This window comes from Callithrix jacchus, chromosome 21, assembly GCF_049354715.1.
Source record: "Callithrix jacchus isolate 240 chromosome 21, calJac240_pri, whole genome shotgun sequence".
Taxonomy (NCBI): Eukaryota; Metazoa; Chordata; class Mammalia; order Primates; family Cebidae; genus Callithrix; species Callithrix jacchus.
Window position 1 is genome coordinate 19,611,213 of NC_133522.1, and position 20,286 is coordinate 19,631,498.

General features: G+C 46.4%; 1 pseudogene; it reads right to left on the reverse strand.

Annotated features, from left to right (window-relative positions):
- Nucleotides 1–8,277: 8,277 nt before the first annotated feature.
- LOC118149866 (U6 snRNA-associated Sm-like protein LSm1 pseudogene) lies at nt 8,278–8,562 on the reverse strand (annotated as a pseudogene).
- Between the last annotated feature and the right edge of the window lie 11,724 nt (nt 8,563–20,286).

Below are 20,286 nucleotides of genomic sequence, written 5' to 3' on the forward strand. Positions count from 1 at the left end.
GGTCTGAATCTTCTCATCAAAGCTGACCTCTCTGGCCCTGTATGTGTTCTTCCTCCAGGAGTGGGGCCAAGACCAGGCATGAGGAAGGTCATGAGTGGGAGTTTCCAGAACTCTGGCCATACAACCGGTCACCTACTTACCTCCAAATAGATCCCCCTTCATCTTGTTTGTGAATACTGGTGCCACAGGGACCCAGATTTACTAACTCCCACGTAAAGAACCTTGACCTTCCTTTGCCACTGATGCACAGCTCATGGTCTTAATGAGCTTTGCTGAGTGTTAATGTGATGCTGATTTTTAGCTCTGGCACAGCAGGTAGCCTGAGGTCTGTGAGGATGTGCAGGCAATTAACATGACAAGGTGGCAGCATGTGGCACAGAGGAGGGGCCGAAGGCATGAGGAGAGCAAGGGCAGAGGGACCTCTACCCCCTTCCAATGTCTCCTGAGCCCCTGCTTCTTTCTCCCTCCCCTTGGAGACCAGGAGGTATCAATGGGTGCCCATGTGTGGGGAGTACCTGCTTTGCCTGGGCAAGAATCTGCATTCTCAGGACTCTTGAGAGCATTCATCAGAGAGAATGCTTTTGCCCTATTTCACTGCTAAGCAACTGAAGCCCAGAGACATGTGCTGGGCCCAGGCCCACCCCCTCACCTCCCGAGCTGACAAGGAGCCTTGAGAAAGGACAAAGCTGTGCTCACGCCCATGTCTACCCAAGAAAGCTGGACTTCATCCTGGAGGGAATCAAAATTACAGTGAAAGGCTTTTAACAACAGAAGACCATTTTATGTTTATCTACTCAGTAAAGATCTACAGGGTTGATAACACACTACTGCCTGGGCTAAGGGGACACAGGCTGTCATGCATTGGTGGTGGCCAGAGTGGAGAGTAATTTGGCAGTAACTATCAAAATTACATTTTCACATTCTTTTGATACAGCAATTCTGCTTCTGAGAATCTATCCTGAAGCTAAACTTACTACACTGGCCAAGTGCAAAGTGACTCACTAGAGGCTTGTCCAGTGCAGCAAAGGGCTGGGAGCCCCCACATATCCATTGGCATAGGGACAGTGGAACATTCTGTCACTGTATTAAGAACAAGGAAGTGTTCTGTGTAACAACATTAAAAAATTGCCAAGATACATTAAATGCGGGGGGGGGGCGAACTTGCAGAACAGTGTGTGAAATATGCTAGCTTTTATGTAAAAAAATGGCTGGGAGAGAGAACATGTACTCACTTTTGCTTGCATGTGCATAAAGAAATTCTGAAGAAAACAAGAAAAATGAAAACAGTGCTTACCTGCGTGTGCAGGGAGAGTGGTGTTAGGCAGATGGGGATCTGAACATGCTGATACATTGGTTCTTTGGAGAAGATCTCAGAACTCACTGTTCTTAACAATTTACAGGCTAAAACATTTTAAGAGGAATGTATTATATCCTATACCCCACCTCCATTTACTGTGTGGATGTGGGCAGGTCACATGCCCGATCTTAAGCTGTTCACCCCTCCATTCAGTACAATTATATTCACTCTGCATATTCGTGCTTTAATAAGATAATATTTGCTAAGGGCTTGGCCACAGCAATGCCTCTAAAGCCATCACCCCACCATCGTTGTTATAAAACAGATTTGCCCCAACTCAAGACAGCATTCATACACTTGGAATTGCACAGCACTTCAATAAACAGGCACTATTCTGTCCCTGTCTGGTCCCTGTCCAGCTGCTGGTGGGATAGGCTTTCTTGTCCTAATGATGTCAGGCCCAACCATGTGATTTTTGTCATCTCTGGGGATGTTGTTGAGAGCCAGGCCAGTGCGGTCTTGTAGTTCCTGTCCAACAGGACTTCCCTCTTCTTCTATGCCTCCCTGGGAAGAGCAGGCCCCAGCGAGCCCACTGGATACAGCAGGCTGAAAGACACATGGAACAGACTTGACCCAACGTGTGGCCTGGAGCCAAGTTGCACTGGTCCAGGTATAGGTCACCTGACTCCCAGCTGACGCCTGTAACTGTCATGAAAAGCTGTGGAGTTTGAGGGGTTTGTTACACAGTCTTACTGTAGCAATAGCTGCCTGAAGCATTGCCTGTTGCCTCCAGAATTAAGTTGAGGTTACTTCATCCAGGATTCCAGGTCCTTTAGTGTCTCACTGACTTCCGCATTTTTATCTCATGCCACTGCCTCCATGTTGCACCTCAGGCCTCAGGGGAACCAACTTTTCAGTTCCCTAGTCATGCTGAGCTGTGGCTCCCTTGCTGCCTAAACACTCCTCCCACACCTGCTACACCTTCATAGCCTCTCCTTCTCCTTCAGGATGCAGCTTCCTCCAGGAAGCCTTTATTGGTCCCAAGTTTGGGATAGTCATATTGGGATATGAACACAGAGCACTTCAGTTTCCCTGCCCTGTGTTGTTAATAACCTGTTACTTGGCTCTCTCCTCACATATAGTCTATTTATCGTAAAAAATCTATTGACTGGATACATTTTCTATCCCTTCAAGCCTCCATCTGCCTTTCTGTACAATGGGAACAATCTCATTAGAACTGGGGCAGAGCAGTGTCCTGGCTTGGTCTGGCTGCAGCGGGAGGAGCTGGCACCACACCTGTCACTCTCCAGCCACCGTTGCCCACCCTTCCCTGCTTCCCATCCTCCTCCTGCCTCTTCTTTAAGGAACTCCAGGTGAAAATGCGAATTGTCAGCAGAATATGAATGCCCATGTCTACCTGACAGGATGCTGCATGTACTTACCTGGTTTGCGTGGGGAGATGAGAAGAGCTTCCTACAGGGCTGTCCCTGGCCACTCCACTCTGCCTGCTGGGGAACCTTCAGGGCTGATCTTCCTTCCCTCAGTGAAAGAAGGCAGAAGCCAGAGAAAGAGGGAGAGAGGGAGGGAAACTGAGCTGTAACCAAGTCCCTTCCACAGGCCTGCTCTCCAAAAGCTCACTTTCTCCCAAACACCCACCCCCTGAAGAAGGTGCACCCCATTTCTCAGACAGGAAAATGACTCACCCACATTCACCGAGTGGTGGGATCAAAACCCAGGCCAGCTGACTCCAACGACAGTTTGCGCCATGTGTGAATGTGTCCCAGGGAGCAGTGGCTCAGAGGGTCTCAGTGATGTGGTCAGCATCAGAGGAGACAGAGGGCATATGTTGCACTGCTACAATAAGAAGAGAGGCTGTGCACCTCACAGGAGGCTGTATCATTCAGAATCTCACCAGCTTTTCATGACTTTGCAAGGCAGGCATGTTACCACCACTTCTTACAGATGAGAAAACTGAGGCTTAGCAAAGTGGAGTGACTTCTCCTGGGGGCTCACAGCAAATGATGAAGCTGAGGCAAGATTCTTCTCATCTAGTCCCTAGATTACTGAATTCCAGAGGTTCTACCCAGGTGAGCCCTTGTCCCAGAAACACTTTGGCAGAACCTGATACCTTGGGACATATCCTGCCCCCTTGATGTGGTGATGAGACACATCTAGGTTCCACCTGTAACTGTGTGACCTGTGCAAGCCTCCTGATCTCTCTGAGCCCCCAGGTATCAATTATCTCTTGCTGCCTAACAAACCACGTCAACATCTAGTGGCTTAAGACAGCCATGCATTTAGCTCATGATTCTGCCACAAAAGAAGCTGGGCTCACTGGGGGGTCCTGGCCCTGTCAGGACTCCCTCATGTGTCCACTGTCAGCTGTAGGTTCACTGGGTGTTTTTGCTTTGGGGGCTTAGCTGGCTGTTGGGGAGGTGGGGGCAGGGGTCTCAGGGTCATATGCCACTCACCACACAGCAAATTAGCTTGGGCTTGTTCACAGGGCAATAGCAGGGTTCCTAAAGGGTGAGGAGAAACATCCATGGCCTTCTGTTATGGGCTGAATTTTATTTTCCCAAAAAAGCATGTTGTGCCAGGCACAGTGGCTCATACCTGTAATCCCAGCATTTTGGGAGGCCAAAGTGGGTGGATTGCTTGAAATCAGGAGTTCCAGATCAGTCTGACCAACATGGTGAAACCCTGTCTCTACTAAAAATAATTCTAAAAAATTAGCAAGGTGTGGTGGCACATGCCTGTAATCCCAGCTACTCAGGAGGCTGAGGCAGGAGAATTGCTTGAACCCAGGAGGTGGAGGTTGCAGTGAGCCAAGATCTACTGTTTCACTCTGGCCTAGACCACAGAGACTACAGCTCAAAAAAAAAAAAAAAGAAAGAAACCATGTTGAAGTCCTAACTCTCAGTATCTCAGGATGTGACCTTATTTGGAAACAGGGTGTTTACAGATTTAACCAAGTTAAGATGAGCCCACTAGGGCGGGCCTTAATCCCAACATGACTAGAATTATCCACTGTATCATGTCACTGCACTGCAAAATTTGTATCCCCAGAATATCAGAATATGACTGTATTTAGAATAAGGTCCTTAAGGAGGTGAAGAAATTAAAATGAAGCCTTTCAAATGGGCCACAATCCAATCAACTGCTGGCCTTCTAAGAAGAGAGGATTAGGTCACCCAGAGAGACACTTGGGAAATTAAGCCATTCAGAAGGGCTGCAATCCAATCTGACTGCTGGCCTTCTAAGAAGAGAGGATTAGGATACCCAGAGAGACACTAGGGACATGAAAGAATGAACTGACAGCCACGTTTAGAGGTTGCAAGAGGGCAGCTGTGTGCAAGCCCAGGAGAGAGGCCCAGGAGATACCAAGACTGCCCACACCTTGATCTTGGATCAACAGACCCCAGAACTCTGGGAGAAAACATTTCTGGGTTAAGCCCCCAATCTGTGGCATGTGTTTTGGCAGCCCCAGCAAACTAACACAGCTGGTATCCTGATAAAAAGAGGGAATTTAGACACAGACATGGCCGAGGGGAGATGAGGTGATGACACTGAGACAAAAATGCCACATGAGGATGGAGAATAGGTCAGTGTGCCCACAAGCCATGGAGGGTCAGCAGAGTGTCAGGAGCTACAAAGAAGCAAGGAGGGAATTTTGCCTGGCCAGGTTTCAGAGAGACATGGAACCCATCTATGCCTTGATTTTAGAGTCTGGCATCCAGGACTGTGAGACAAGACATTTCTGTTGTTTAAGCCACCTGGTTATGCTCTATAGTTATGGCACCCCTCGAAAGCTAGCACCCTCCCCAGGCCTGCCATCAGCACTGCCACAACATCACTGCAGCCACCTTCGGCTATCAAGGTGAGTCCTGGTTCACTCCAGGTTCATATGGTGGAGGAATAGACCCTAACTCTTAATGGGAGGCAATTTCAAATGATGGTGCAAAGACATGAGGAGACAGGCAGAGGAATTTTTGCAATCAACCACTCAACATTACTTCATCCATCAGAAGGGACCACAGATGCACCTAACTCAGTGTCGCAGTGAGGATTCAATACAGCAGTGCTGAGAAGCAGTTGGCACAGAGCAAAGGCTCCATGAAAGCAAGTGATGATTTGGCAATATAGCTATTTTCAAGGTCAGGGTCCTTGTTCACATTTGAACTCCAGTGTTAGCACAGTGCCTGCCATGGAACATTGGCTCGGGAAAAGTCTTATGAATTCCAGCCAGTTTGGTACTAAGAGTCCCTGCCAGCCTGCAAAGGCCCACCCAGTGCTGACTCATATCTGAAGGTGCCCACTTCACCCTGTAAAAGCTTCCACTGAAGGCAACAACCTTGTTCCATGGCAGTGACTGCAAAGAACATACAGTCCTGTTAACCACTCTGAGCTCACTCATCCTGGAAGGATGCCTCTTGGGCAAGTGTTCCTGTCTCCTGATTCAGACAGATGCAGTGATCCACAGAGAAGAGGGCATGGCCACCTTCCACTCTGAGCCAGGCAGAGCCAGCTGGGAGACAGGTCGACTCCTCCAGGCTCCCTCTTCTGCTCTGCCCTCCTCCCTGAGCTGTCACTGATGCATGGGCCCGTCACAGCTGTGCAAGCTCTTGGCAGCATCGTTCTTGCCCTAATTACTCCAAATGCCAAACATTTTTGAGTAGTGAAAGATCTCAAGCTCAGACCACAAGACAGATGATCAAACCTTTTTTTCTTTTCTTTATTTTATTTTAAATTTTACAAAAAGGAAGAAGGCAGGGGTTGAGGGGAGAGGAAGGACACACATGATCACATTTGCCAACCCCAAAATGCAATTTAAGAAACAAAACTCTGGTGTCATGTTCAACTAAATTAACAATGTGTAGATAATTCACAATGCTCATACCATTAAGCAAATGCACTTTAAATTGATTTCAAATTCGTGGGCTAATGATTCCCCCCAGGTCCAATCTCCACAGCCCTGAGTGCAGCGTTTTTAATAAGAGGTAGGTGTACTGTAGCAGCCTCTTTATTCCATAATTGAAGCCATAATTGAACCTGAGGTCATAGCCAAGGGCCCTATCAATCTGCATAGAGAGGGAAAGTGCTGACAGTGACCATCACTAGGCCAGAGGGGCTGGTGGGCCCAGGGAGGCCCCTGCAGCTGTGTTGCAATTTGAGCTCATTTCCTGTGTGACCTGCAGGTGGCTTGGATGGCTAACAGGGCAATTAAATAATTTTGAGACAGGCAAAGCTCTGATTCCCTGTCCTGCAGATTGTACTCAGAACTTCCCTAAAAGCATGTCAAAGATCTACGTGATCCTCTAATCTTCCCAGGGCCCTAGAATAAACACTCTGTACCTTCCATTTGCTCGCCATGCCTACCTGGTCTTTAAGTCTCTAGGACAAGGAAATCCAAGCAAAAGTCCACCAGGAATGTGTACTATGCACCTTCCTCATCCTAAGTTTGGAGTTCTTTAACCCTCAGCCCAGCCAAAAGCTCTCCTGACCCCAACTCATAAAGGCAGGCTGAAAGTTCTATGGTCCTGTTGGCATAGCCCTGATTGCTCCCATCTCTCAAAGCATAAAACATGACCCATCTCTACTGCTGCCTCTACAAGGGCTACAAAAATCTTTGGCTCCATCTGAGGAGAACACAGGAGGTTCATTTTATTCTGCACCAGCCAACTGGGCTGTTCTGAATCAAGAGGTCTTTTCTCCAAAGAGTATAGCAGAGAAGAGGAAGTGGGAGGAGAAGAAGACAGAGAGAAAGAGAGGTCCAGAGATAAGGAGCAAGGAGGATGACATAGACTTAGTGTTCAAAAGGACGGAGAGTGGCTGGGCAGGATGGCTCATACCTGTAATCCCAACACTTTGGGAGGCTGAAGCAGGAGGACCATTTGAGCCCAGAAGTGCAAGGCTGCAATGAGCTACCATTGCATACCTGCACTCCAGCCTGGGTAACAGAGAAAGATCCCATCTAGAGAAAAAAAACATTAAAAAAACAGGACAGAGACAGAGACATGCAGAGAAAGAAACAGAGAAATAGAGACAGAAATAGCAGAAAGATAGAGACAGAAACAGAGAGACAGGGACACAGAAACAGACAGGCAAAGATACAGGCAGAGAGAAACAGAAACACACACACACAGAGGTTGATTTTACAGAGGAGTCAGTGTGTGATTAGAAATATCATGATCCCAGCATCAGAGAGGACAGCAGCAGGATAAGGTGAACTCAGCACTGGGTGCTGTAACAAATGGATCAATGTTTAGGACAGTCAATAAAGTACTCAATGTATGCTCCTGAAATTGTTGAGCTGTCTAGAAAACAGTCACAGTTTGACCCTAAAGTTATATAAACACTATACATACACTGGCAGTAGATAGGTTGCCCCCAAATTTCATAGAACCAGAGGAAAAGGTGAGGAGCAGGAACAAAGGAGGAGCTTGCTCTTTTCTCCTAATTGCCCACTCCTGTTCTTGAAGCAGAGAGCTTCTTGCAGAATTTACTTCTGAGACGGGTCTCACTCTGTTGTTCAGGCTGGAGTGCAGTGGCATAATCTTGGCTTACTGCAGTCTTGCCCTCCCCAGCTCAAGTTATTCTCCCACCTTGACTCCTAGTCTCCTTTGTAGCTAGGACCACATCCCACTAGTCTTTTTTAAAGATTCATAATTTATTTAAAAGTAAATGAAGACTGTCCCTATAAACTCTATTTTGGGATATGAAGAACATATGAAGAAGTCATTGCTGGCACCACAGTGACAGGTGAAGGAGTCTATGTCACTGTTTTTTTAAACAATTATTTTATTATTTTTAAAAAACCCCACCTACATGATTTCTTCATGCTGCATGGTAAAATAATTAAAAATAAAAGTGACTTTTCAAAACTCTACAGACTCTCATCAACTGTGTGGGGTGGCCAGGATGTGACTTTCACTAAGTGACGGCCCCTACTTTTCAAGAGCACCAGGCTCTGGGCAAAAGACTTAATACTCATCCAGAGTATCTGCCCGAGGAATAGAAAGACCTCGGTCCCTCAGGGCCTGCACTTTCAGCTTCTCTGCTTCCAGCTTGGTCTGCTGTTCCATCCTTTGCTCTTCTAGAATTTCTTCAATGGGTACTTGCTGGAAGGGTGTGTCACTCTCCTTTCCAAGTCTAAATTAATCAATGCTTCTTTAAAAGCCTATAAGTGTCCTTCCATCTCAAAGCAGGACCAAATATTTCTTGTCATTGTCCTCGATGAGGCTGGCAGTGCCAGGCATATAGTTCATTTTGGACTGAAATAACGCTGCAATACACAGCAATGAAAGACCAGCGTGTCCAAAACCTCCTCCTCCTACTGAAGTCACTGCCTCGTGGGACCAAGCCCAGAATTCCGAGTGGGACCAGCACTTCTGCCCTGGATTTCAGCCACCAGGGCTTCCCTGAAATTTTGTTTATTTATTGTAGAGATGGGAGTCTCCCTATGTTGCTCAGGCTGGTCTTGAACTCCTGGGCTCAAGCAATCCTCCAGCCTCTCAAAGTACAGGGATTACAGGCATGAGCCATTGTGCCTAGGCTCCTTGCAGATTTTTAATTGCCCTTTGCCTATCTGGAGCTCTAGGACTCATCCAGGGTACTTGTGGTGAAGACCACACTCCTGATACTCCTTGGCTGGAGTCTTCTCTCAGGCACGTTCTAGCCTGATGTGTGGAGGAAGAAAAGAAGGTGATTTCTTCTTAACTCTGCATGATTTTATTCAGATTCCATTACAGGAGTCAGTCATGGTGATGGCCAAAGAGAATAAAGATGTGTGAGAAGAATGGTTTCTAGGGAGGGATTAGTAGGGAATGGTCATCTAATCAATATTGATCAATAGAGTGCCCTAGAAAACTCTAAAGCCACAACTATTTAAACAGCCTCTCCCTAGAATATCTCCATTGATAAAGAGAACACAGAAGAGGTAAAATCAGGAAGGAGAAATTAATTTTTTTCAAGCAATGGTTGTAGACTGATACAACCACTTTGAAAACATAGGTATATGCCACGACCCAGCAATTTCACTCCTAGGCATATATTCAACAAATCCAAGTGCTTTGTTCATCAAAAGACCGGCACAAAAAGTATTCAAAGCTTTATTCATAATAGACTAAAACTGGGAACAATCCAAATATTTATCAAAAGTAGAATGGATAGATAAAAATGTGGTTTATTCACATAAAAGAGTATTAAACAGTAATGAAAAAGAATGAAAGAATGAACTGCTTTATACATAGCAACATAGATGAATCTGAAGACATGATGTTGAGTGAAAGAAGTCAAACCTAGAAGACTGCCTATGGAATAATCCTATTTACATGAAGTTTGAGAACAGGAAAAACTGATCTATGGTGACAGATTGAAGAAAATTAGTTATCTTTGGTGGAGAATGCTGCCTGTTAGGTGGCACAGGGAAAAAGCAGGCTGGAAATATTATGTGTTTGTATCTGGATGATGGTTACACACACACATACCCACATTATTTAAGCTGTGCACTTAAGATTTGTGTCCTTTTGATGTTATATCAACAGTTTAGCAATGTTTCTTAAGGGGAGTCTCACTCTGCCACCCAGGCTGGAGTGCAGTGGCACAATCTCAGCTCACTGCAACCTCCACCTCACGGTTTCAAGGGATTCTCCTACCTCAGCCTCCCTCCCGAGTAGCTGGGACTACAGGTGTGCACCACCAGGCCCGGCTACTTTTGTACTCTTAGTGGATACAGGGCTTCACCATGGTGACCAGGCTGGTCTTGAAATTCTGGTTTCAGGTGGTCCAACCCATCGCAGCCTCCCAAAGTGCTGGGATTACAGGCATGAGCCACCCACCATGACTCATCAATAAATATTTTTAAATAGTCACCCTGTCATTCCAAAATCCAAGTTATTATCTGTCATTTACTTCTTGTGGGCCACAAGATTTACAGAGATCATTCCTTATTTTCCATCTTGAGGCAAATGGAAACATATCTGCCCATTGAACACATGGATTCCTGCCGAGGTGCCACCGCAGACTAGGCTACCTTAGGCTGGACTGGCAGGTGTCATACTAAGTGGAGGTGGTTAACCTAGGTCTGTGGCCCTCTGCCTTTCTCATGGCATTACTGATGGGTTCACAACACCTGAGGCTGGACACACCTCATGGAGCTGCCAAAAGGGCTTAGAATCCAATAGTCCCTCTCCCTAGAGCACAAGAGGATGGCTGCAGCAGCAGTGCCTGGATGAGCTTCAAGAGATTGCAAACGAGCCTTGTGATTTCCTGCAGCTGTCATTGCAGCGTGACCCGGCAATGTCAAGGCACAGTGACCACACACTGCTGAACAGCTCCATGAGAAGTAGAGGGGAGGGCGTTCCAGCACCTCAGACAGAGGTGACCCCCTCCCAAAGCCCAGGTACCCGGCTGATTCTATTATTTCAGCACCAGGGACGGAGACCCACACATTAAATGAGGTGGAAATAGACAGGCTGGGGGAGACCAAAAAAAACGTATTTGAGGAGAGCAGTCTTCCCATGGTTTGCTATTCACACATAATGCTACTGCTTCCAGCTTTGTATAACAAATTAAATTCTGACAGCATTAAAAATGTATGTGTGATGAGAAGATTGGTTTGAAAAACACCCAGCATTTACCTCCCTTCTACTGCCACCTTTTTCCAATCCAGGTGCTTCCCAAATCACCTGCACTTAACTGAATGCCCAGGTAAATGGTGTTTCTCATAGTTAGAGTTGCCAGTGCATCATATGGGTAAAAGAACAGAACCACTGTGACCCACCTTGTTTTCTGAAACATAGACATGAAAAGTCTTTCCTAAGGGGGTGAAGAAAAGCTACTTTAAAATCTTTCCTTTAAAATTGGTGCCACCATCAGTTAATTAATTTGTTCAACTACTATTTGCTTAAAGCCTACTGTGCAGTAAAAGCTGGAAATATAAAAATGAACCCAATAAATCCTCTGCTCTAAGACAGTTTACATTCTAGTGGAAGTGGAAGACAATGAACAATGAACATATCCATAACTAGGGAAGTTTCGGTTTGTTCTAAGTGCTATGAAGAAAATAAGCAGAGTGATGGGCTCTATAGTGATTGAGTGAGAATTACTTTAGCTAGGATGATAGGGGAAGACGTCTCTGAGGAGGTGATATTTGCCTTGACTTGAACAATGAGAAGGAGCTAAACTTGTGAAGATCTAGCAGGAATGCATCCATCAAAAGGCACAGAACTGCAGAGGTTCTGAGATGGAAAGAAATGTGGCATCAGAATATAGGAAGGGCCAGGCATAGTGGCTCAAACCTGTAATCTCAGCACTTTGGGAGGCCGAGGTGGGAGAATTGTTTGAGCCCAGGAGATTGAGATCAGCCTGAGCAATATAGGGAGACCACATCTCCACCAGAAATAAACAAAATTATCTGGGTGTGGTGGTGCACAGGTGCAGTTTCAGCTACTCAGAAGGCTTAGGCGGGAGGGTTGCTTGAGCCTGGGAGGTTGAGGCTCCAGTGAGCTGTGATTGTGCCACTGCATTCCAGCCTGGGCAACAGAGCAAGACCTTGTCAAAAAAATTTACAAAAAAAGATTGGAAGGAGGCCAGTATGGATGAAATGTAGTGAGTGAAAGGAAGATGGGGGAAATAAAGTTGGAGATGTAGGAGGGGACCTTGTAGGTCATATAAGGTGTTTGGATCTTAAGCATGGGGGTGATATGACCTGATTTATGTTTAAAATGAAAATAAACCATCCCAGCAATTATAAAAAGCTTTGATTGGGCCATGGGGTACTTAGGAATTTTGTCAAACATTAGTCTTGGTGCTTCTGAATGAGATTAATATTTGAATCAGTAGACTGGATACAGCAGACGGCCCTCCTTAATGGGGATGAACCCCAGAGGTGTCCCCCTCCCAAAGCCCAGATGCCTGGCTGAATCTATTTCCATATTCATGTAATGTGTGAGGAACAGAGACTCACACATTACATGAATATGGAAATAGCCTGGGTTGGCAAAAATAAAATCAAAGATCTAAATAGAACAAAAAGGCTGCCCTTCCCACAAATAGGAGGAAGTTTCTACATTCTGACTGCCTTCCAGCTGGAAACTCAGTTCTTTCTTCCCTTTGGATTTGAACTGAAATGGCTCCTTCTGGGCGTAGAGCCTACCAGCCCTCAGGTTGGAACTACACCATTGGCTCTCCTGGTTCTCAGGTCTTTGGACTTCAACTGGAACTACACCATCAGCTCTCCTGGATCTCCAGCTTGCTAACTAAATCTTGGAACTAGTCAGCTTCCATAATCACATGGATAAATTCCTTATAATAAATAAATAAATGCACACACACACATAAATCAAAGATATGTGTGTACATCTCCTATTTGTTCCATTTCTCTGGAGAACCCTGACTAATACAACTGCTCTGTGAAGAAGAGACTGGGAGGTTGGAGGGGAGCCTGGGAGACAAGTTTAGGCCCTTACAGTGCTCCACTGAGATTATGGTGATGATAACCCCTCCTTGCATCCCACCAGCAGGGATTTTATCTCCAAAATTAAGAATGCACTTTCCCAAGTCAACCATGCGCTTTTCCTCTGGTGTCTCTTGTGACACCAGATATAATGAGATGTGAGATGTGGTGAGCGAAGGTGAGCAGGGTCACATAGATGGTGTATGTATTTATTTTGAAAGAATGAATAAATAGTAGCTTTGGAACTGCCTGGCTCATCTAGAAATAGAATCTATTACCACTTCTATGCTGGTTCTTCTCAAACCCTTTAATTCACGGGCTACCAATTGGGGAGGGAGGGCTTGCAGAGTGCTTAATCTACTCTTATTATCTAAGAAACAAACCTCACCACAGCCAGGGAAGTCTGGGCTCACACTGATGGGAGGAAAACAGGGAGGCCATACACTATCAGTTATGCAGTGAACAAAAGCATCAACATATATGATAATTAAAGTATTAATAAAACAGGGGCATCACTTCCCAGACCACCCAGGGAACCCAAAGCGACCATCAGTACATGGTGGACAAGCCCATGCTCCACTCAACTAAACTCAATGATGTAGGGTCGGTGAGCCCCCAAATTGGGGCTTAGCCCAGGAGAGTTGTTGGCTTTGCCCAGGGAAGAATTAAAGGTCAGGCTTGTGGTGTTGGAAAGCAACTTCTATTGAAGTGGCTGTGCCTAGCAGCAGCAGAGGCACTCCTTCTTGCAGAGCAGGGCTATCCCAGAGGCCCTGTGCCCACACTAGCAGCTCAGAGGCACTTCTGCCATCATATTTACACACCATTTTTATTATATGCAAATTAAAGGGAAGATTGTGCAGACATTTCTAAAAAACAGTGTGGTACCTTCTGGGTCATCAAGTCATTGCCACAGAAAGGGATGGTAACTTCTGGTTGTCACCATGGCAAAAGCATGCTGACATGGCATATGGGTGGATGTGTCTTTCGGGGAGGTGCTCACCTCCTGTCTCTGTTTTAGCTAGTCCTCAATTAGGTATTGTAAACAAGCCTTGCCTGTGGAGTTGAGTCCTGCCTCCTCCTGACTCGAGTCCTGCCCCCTACATCATCACCAGCCACAGGCACTTTGGGGATCTGACCGGATAGGACTGACAGTAAGGAAACAAATTGAACAATGAGGGGAAAACAAGGATGATGTGGCTTAGCATCAGGGCTCTTTCCTCACTAATTCATTTGAGAATGCTGGGCAATCAACCGCCTTCCTGTCCCTGGGCCTTATTCTCAAATGTAAAACTAGGGGGTTGGTTTGAACTCCGTGATCCTCCAGCTCCAATAGTCTGGAAGTCTTCCAGTGGCTGTTTTCCACATTGCTTTTGCTTCCACACCTGAGTATCCCCACTGGTGCTCCTAAAACTGCCAGTAAGTATGGAAAGCCTGTATTGTTGTGCCCATTTTCCAGGATGAGACCTGAAGGTCACATGAAACTATTCACAAATCTACAAACTGCCTGAGCTAGTGAGAGCAGAGACACCATTACAACGCAACCAGGTAAACCCTTCCTGTTCCAAAGAGAACTGAAAACAGCTCATTCTGCAGGATATTCCTTATTTCACTCCCCAGATATTCCTTTCCCTTCCTCCCAGCCTCCTCCTCTTCCTCTCCTGCAAACTCTGGCCATTGTCAGGAGGTGTGCAGGGCTATGAAGATGCCTGTGCACCTTGCACACTTACTGTATGTTTTTGCTATTTTGTTTTAAGACCACTGTAAAACTTCACCATTCATGTCCTTCCACTGGGCTTGTGATTGGAATCTGTCAGCTCATTAACATGAGGAAGGTGGGGAGGACACTCTGGGCTTTATCCACCAGTTCTGGTTTACTAGGTGTTCCCTTTGCAGTTCCTGGGCCTTGGGGGAATCTGTCCTGCTGTGTGTGCCTGTTTGTTAAGGAAATTACCATTCACCCATACATATCAATCTGCAAGACCGCCTCTCGTCATTTCCAATTGTTCCACAGGCAGCACTGAGAGAAGCCTGGGCAGAGTTGAAGTTGTTTTGAAGATGCTGACACCTCAATCTTTGTGCTAATATTAGAGAAGTCTTGACCACCCAAGGAGCTCGTGGAACAGTTTCCAGTCCTCATGAGTTCACTGTGTCCCCAGTGCTGCTATCAGAGATTCACATCCATCACCTCATTCAATTTTCAAACAACCCCAATCTCCATATTTTATATGAGAACACTGAGATTCAGTGGCTTGCTCAGTATCACAGGAATGGGAAGCAGATACCCTTAATTACCCAACTTTGACGTTATCTCCATGATTCTTGGATTATTTTGCACATAAGATCATCATGGGAGGAGAGGAAAAGATAGGAGTGACAGACTTCATGGGGGTGGGGACTCACCAAAGCATTTCTCACTATTTCTTCCCTGGAAATATTCTGCTTTCCCTCTGGAGGAAATTTCTCCTCCACAGAATGAGTTTTGGGACTCCAAATCTTGGTTCTTTTGTTACCTTCCTGGTCTAATCCTACCAATCCCCTGGTCTGTTGGTAAGAATTCTCAGTTATGCCAGAAACATGAAAATCCTGGGCAGGACTGAGTTAGGGGCATGACGCTACCCAGAGGCTCAAGCAATGTGTTCAGCCCTTGCCTGTCTCTCTCTAACTCCCAGCTATGCATGTGTCTGTCTGGAATCATGCCTAAGGCAGGCTTGCCCTAGCTGACCAGAGAGGGTCCCCAGCAGGCCCAGACATGTATCCTCCCAGAAGATTCCTCCCCCTTATCCAGAGACCAACATCAGAAAAAAATTCAAATGGCTATGCTTGGGTCACATATTTAACCCTAGCTGCCCTAGCTGTTTGGTTCCTCTCTCCCCAGGAAGCAAGATGCCCTTCCAATTTTGAGCCCTGTGTGTCTCATGGTCCTGATATACATAATAACCTGGGGTGGACTGCCATTCTGAGTCACTCAGCTGTGGTGTAGGTAGGGCATGTGCAGTTGAGGCTCATCTGCCTTGGGCAGCTTTCTTGAGCCTTGGGGGACCAGCTCACAATGGATCCAAGAGGGACCCCAGCAGGCCCAGACATATGTATCCTCCCAGAAGATTCCTCTCCTTAATCCGTAGACCAACACCAGGAAAAATTCAAATGGCTCTACTTGGGTCACATAGTTAACCCTGAACATTTCACTGTGACCGAGGGATGGGGTAATCTGATGAATCCGTGTAAACCAGGTGACCATTCCTGGAGGAGGGTGGGGAACACTATAATTGGCAACCATGCCAAGACCACCAAAGGAATACGTATTTTTCAAAGATGGATCCCATGACATTTCCCATCCCACATGCGTTCCTTCTCTGTTTCATTGGCATTGTGGGAGGGTTCTCTGGGTGACTGTGGACTGGCCCAGATCTCTTTCCTTGTAGAATAACTATAGAATGTGTTGGGAATGCAATATCCTGAGATAAGGTTATTCTATAGAACTGCCTGAAACAGCCTGGGTCTTGCTCCAGTTCTTTCTAGGAAATGTAACACTTGAGTTAGGGAGAAAGTGCCTGGGACAGCCCATGTTTCATTCCTCTCTCCTGAGGAAGCAAGATGCCCTTCCAAGCCTTAGTGTAGTGAGTCTCATGGTCCTGATATACATAATAACCCGGGGTGGGCTGCCATTCTAAGTCACGCAGCTGTGGTGTAGGTAGGGCATGTGCAGTTGAGGCTCATCTGCCTTGGGCAGCTTTCTTGATTCTTGGGGTACCAGGTCACAATGGATCCCAGTCTTCTGTCTGTAAATACTAAATCTGCTTCATATACCTTGTGGTGTGTGTGGGTGTTCTGTCTCTCCTGACTCAGACAAGTTGGTAACCAGTGCAAAAGGAACCTGCTTTACACACTCTTCCCATCTCATAGTTGAGTTTATGTCCTTTTCCCTTGAAACTGGGTGGATCTTTGTGGTTTCCTCAACCAACAGAATATGGCAAAAGTAACATTCTCCTCTTTTCTGGGCCCAGCCTCAGAAACTTGCAGCTTTCACTTTTTACCTTTTGAGACACTCACCTCTAGAGATCTGTGCTCCCATTTAAGAGGATCAAGGCTGCCATGTTGTGAGGAAGCCCAGGCCACACAGAGAGGCTGAAGGCAGGTATCCTGACTGACAGCCCCAGTTGAGATCTAAGCTGACAACCAACATCAACCACCAGGCATGTGAATGAAGTTGCTTCAAGATTATTCTTGCCCCAAGACTGAGACTTCCTGAATGAAGACTCAGTCATGTAAGCAAAGACAAGCTGTCCCAGCTGTGCCCTTTCCCAATTTCTGAGCCACAGAAATTGTGGGCATGACAGATTGGTTGTTTTAAGCCACTCAGTTTTGGGTAACATTTTATGTAGCAGAAGATAACTGGGAGTGTGTGTGTGTATGTAAAGGATAGTTTCATATAGAATCAGAAAGAAGATGGGGAAGCACACTAGGCAAACAGGCACTGGTTCTTACACCCGAAGAACCTAGAATCATGCCCCCCACTTTGCAATGTACCAACTTTCATTACTAGGAGGAGTGCTTGTGCCATCCAGACAATGTAGAAATAGGTATGTTCTGGGTATGGAGCCTCTCTTTCCAAGCTGGCTTGGCAGAGCATTAAAGCATTTATCAGGCTCTTCTGCATATACCCTCTTCTTTTGTCCAGTGAGTTGGCTGCTTTTCTAAGCCAGATCTCCACATTGCCCAAGCTCTGGAGCCACTCATCACCTAGGCTTCCTGATGAGTGGTGCCCCCTGAGCTGAGTTGTGCCAAGTCCATGGCATTGGCCTTAAGGTTCCTATGCCTTTTGCCTGCCAGACCCACCCCAGTTATTCTGGCAACCTCTCCCTGGGCTCTTCTCCACTCCCTGCTACCCCACAGCCTCCTGGACCCTGACCCAGGAATACTCTCAATTCTGCTCCTCCTTTCTGGGTCATTTCTTCCTTCCAGGTGCTCCAAAGCTGCCCTTCCTCTGAAGTATTTGTCTCCTCCTTTCTGAATGCTTAGATTCTCCAGAACGGCCCTGTTTCTCCATCCTCCTTTTCCCAGATCATCAACCCACAGGAAAAAATGAAGCTCCCCACACCCAGGTGGCACAGCACTGTGGGCGAGAGGGTCCCTGCAGACCACCTGGCTCAAACTCCCAGCTTTGCCACCTGCCAGATGCATGTCCTTCAGCACTTTTGCCAGACTCATGTTGTCTCATTATTCTGTCTGTAAGAGAGATAACAATAGAGCCTGCCATGTGAGGTTGTTAGGATTAATAAGATAACCCAGGTAAAGTACTCAACACTTCGCTCATGTTAATTCAAATGAGACAAAGATTCTCAAACTCTTTGCTTAAATAAGAATTCTAACAGAGACCTGAGTTGTTTTTTCACCTCATTCCTGCAGAGGGAAGGCAGTGCCCACCCCCTCTGGTTTTACGAAGAGTACTCACAAGTATGTATATCTTTCAGAAAACAGGAATGTCCTTTTAAACACTATTGTCAGAGTAATCATTTATTAGTAAGACAAACAGAATCATGGAGATTTTTAAGGAGTGAAAGGTATTTACCATCAAGCATTGCAACTATTCTGAAGTCTCTAAAACTCTTGTTAGAAATAATATTTACAAGGATAAATTTTTTTGATGCAGACTAGAATGTGTTTTCCCATAGCTGCATGGAAAGCAGAGATGTTTTTTAACATCTCTTGCTGAAATTTCTTTCTCCATCAGTTATTAAGGATCCATGGTTTTAAGACCAAATATTAAAATTCTATTAGTCAGCAGTAAATGGGGGAAAAGGCAGCCTGAGGAGGTCAGAGCTTACCATATAAAGAAGAAAAAGGCAGAAGAGTGTTGGTACGTGAAATGTGGGGTGTTTCATAATTTCTGTTCATACCTAGTGCATAACATTCAGTGCCTGTTAGCTATCATTTTTGTCTTTATTCTTAGGACACATAACCTGACTGAAACCTCAGTCCTCACAATCAGTGTCACAAAAAGACACATATTCCAGCCACCAAAAAGCTAATGAAAATTGTTTCAAAGTCTTCCACTGCAGCTCTCAAACCTTTGGAAGGGGGCATATAGTTGTAGAAACTTCCGAATTGCCTGGGTCTCTCTTACCCTCCTCCCTCTCACTTTGCAGAGTCCTCTAGTACCTCATTCCTCCAACCCTTCAGCCCCCACCAAGCCCTGGCTTCACCTCAGTCCTCTATTTTCCCATTACTTCCCCTCTCCTGCCAATTCTGCATCCCAGAGTGCCAAAGAGTCAGTCTCATCTCAACAGTAGGGCTCTCCCTGGAGCTGCGTGGGGGATCTTATCTCAGCAGTAGGGATCTCCCTGGAGCTGTACGGGGGATCTCATCTCAGCAGTAGGACTCTCCCTGGAGTTGCGTGGGGGATCTCATCTCAGCAGTAGGACCCTCCCTGGAGCTGCGTGGGGGATCTCATCTCAGCAGTAGGGCTCTCCCTGGAGCTGGGTGGGGGCTAGGAGGTCTGGTAGAACTAAATAGGCAATGCCAGAGCCCTCTTTAGTAAGCAGGGGTAGGGACAGACTGGAGATGCTCCCAGATGGATCCCTTATGTCCTGCCAGACACTCTTCAGTGTGATAAGGACACTCGGTGTCCTCCATCCCCCTTCTTCTCTGCAGTGTCAGTATCTCCACTTGGATATTTGCATCACACAACCCCAGCCCATCCAGGGCTGCAGCCAGTCACAGAGTTGGGGGAGTGGGTGCAAGAGAAATAAGCTTTTGCTCCTCCCAGCCCGGGCTGTCCACAGCAGCCAGTAAACAGTGCTAAGGTATTTCTTCCCCTCTCAATCCACAGTCTTGCTGCCAGCCCTACCACCAACTCCCAGGGCAAATTGGAATGAGTCATTGGAGTCTTCACTTCCTCATCTGCCTGCCTGGTCTGGCTCAAATCCATGGTAGGCTCCAACAAGGTAGTAATTCGGAAGTCTCTCTTCTCCTTTCCCAAACCAGCAATCTCCTCCCCTGCAACCTACATGCTCCCAACATGCCCACCATCAATAAATTGCCTCTGAAGTGTTCTCTGAGAGCTGCAAGCCTTCAGCACTGACTGTGAGCTTCTTGACCACGGGGACTTGGTCTAGCACATAGTAGGTGCTCAATATATATTGGCCAATGAATAGATTAGTTCAGACCATGGTACTAGTTGACATCTGGCAGAGAACAAGATTTTGAAGGGACAAGATTCTGAGGTTCCTCATTCATCGAGTTAGCAATACTAGTTAAATCTGCATGTTAGGACTTCTGCTGGGCACTGGGGTTCAGGAGAATAGGGCAGGTACTGTCCCTGTCCCTGTCCCTGCCCCTGAAAGCAGCTGCCCCAGTATGACACTCAGGACATCCCTTGCCCCACCCCACCCCAGAAGAGAACTCCTCTGAGAGTTCTCTAGAAAACCAGCTCTCTCCAAGCCCCCCACTGTACCTCACCCCACCCTATCTCTTCACTCACCCCCCAACCTCCATCTCAGAGTTGCAGCGATAAGCTCACACAAGACAGAAGAGC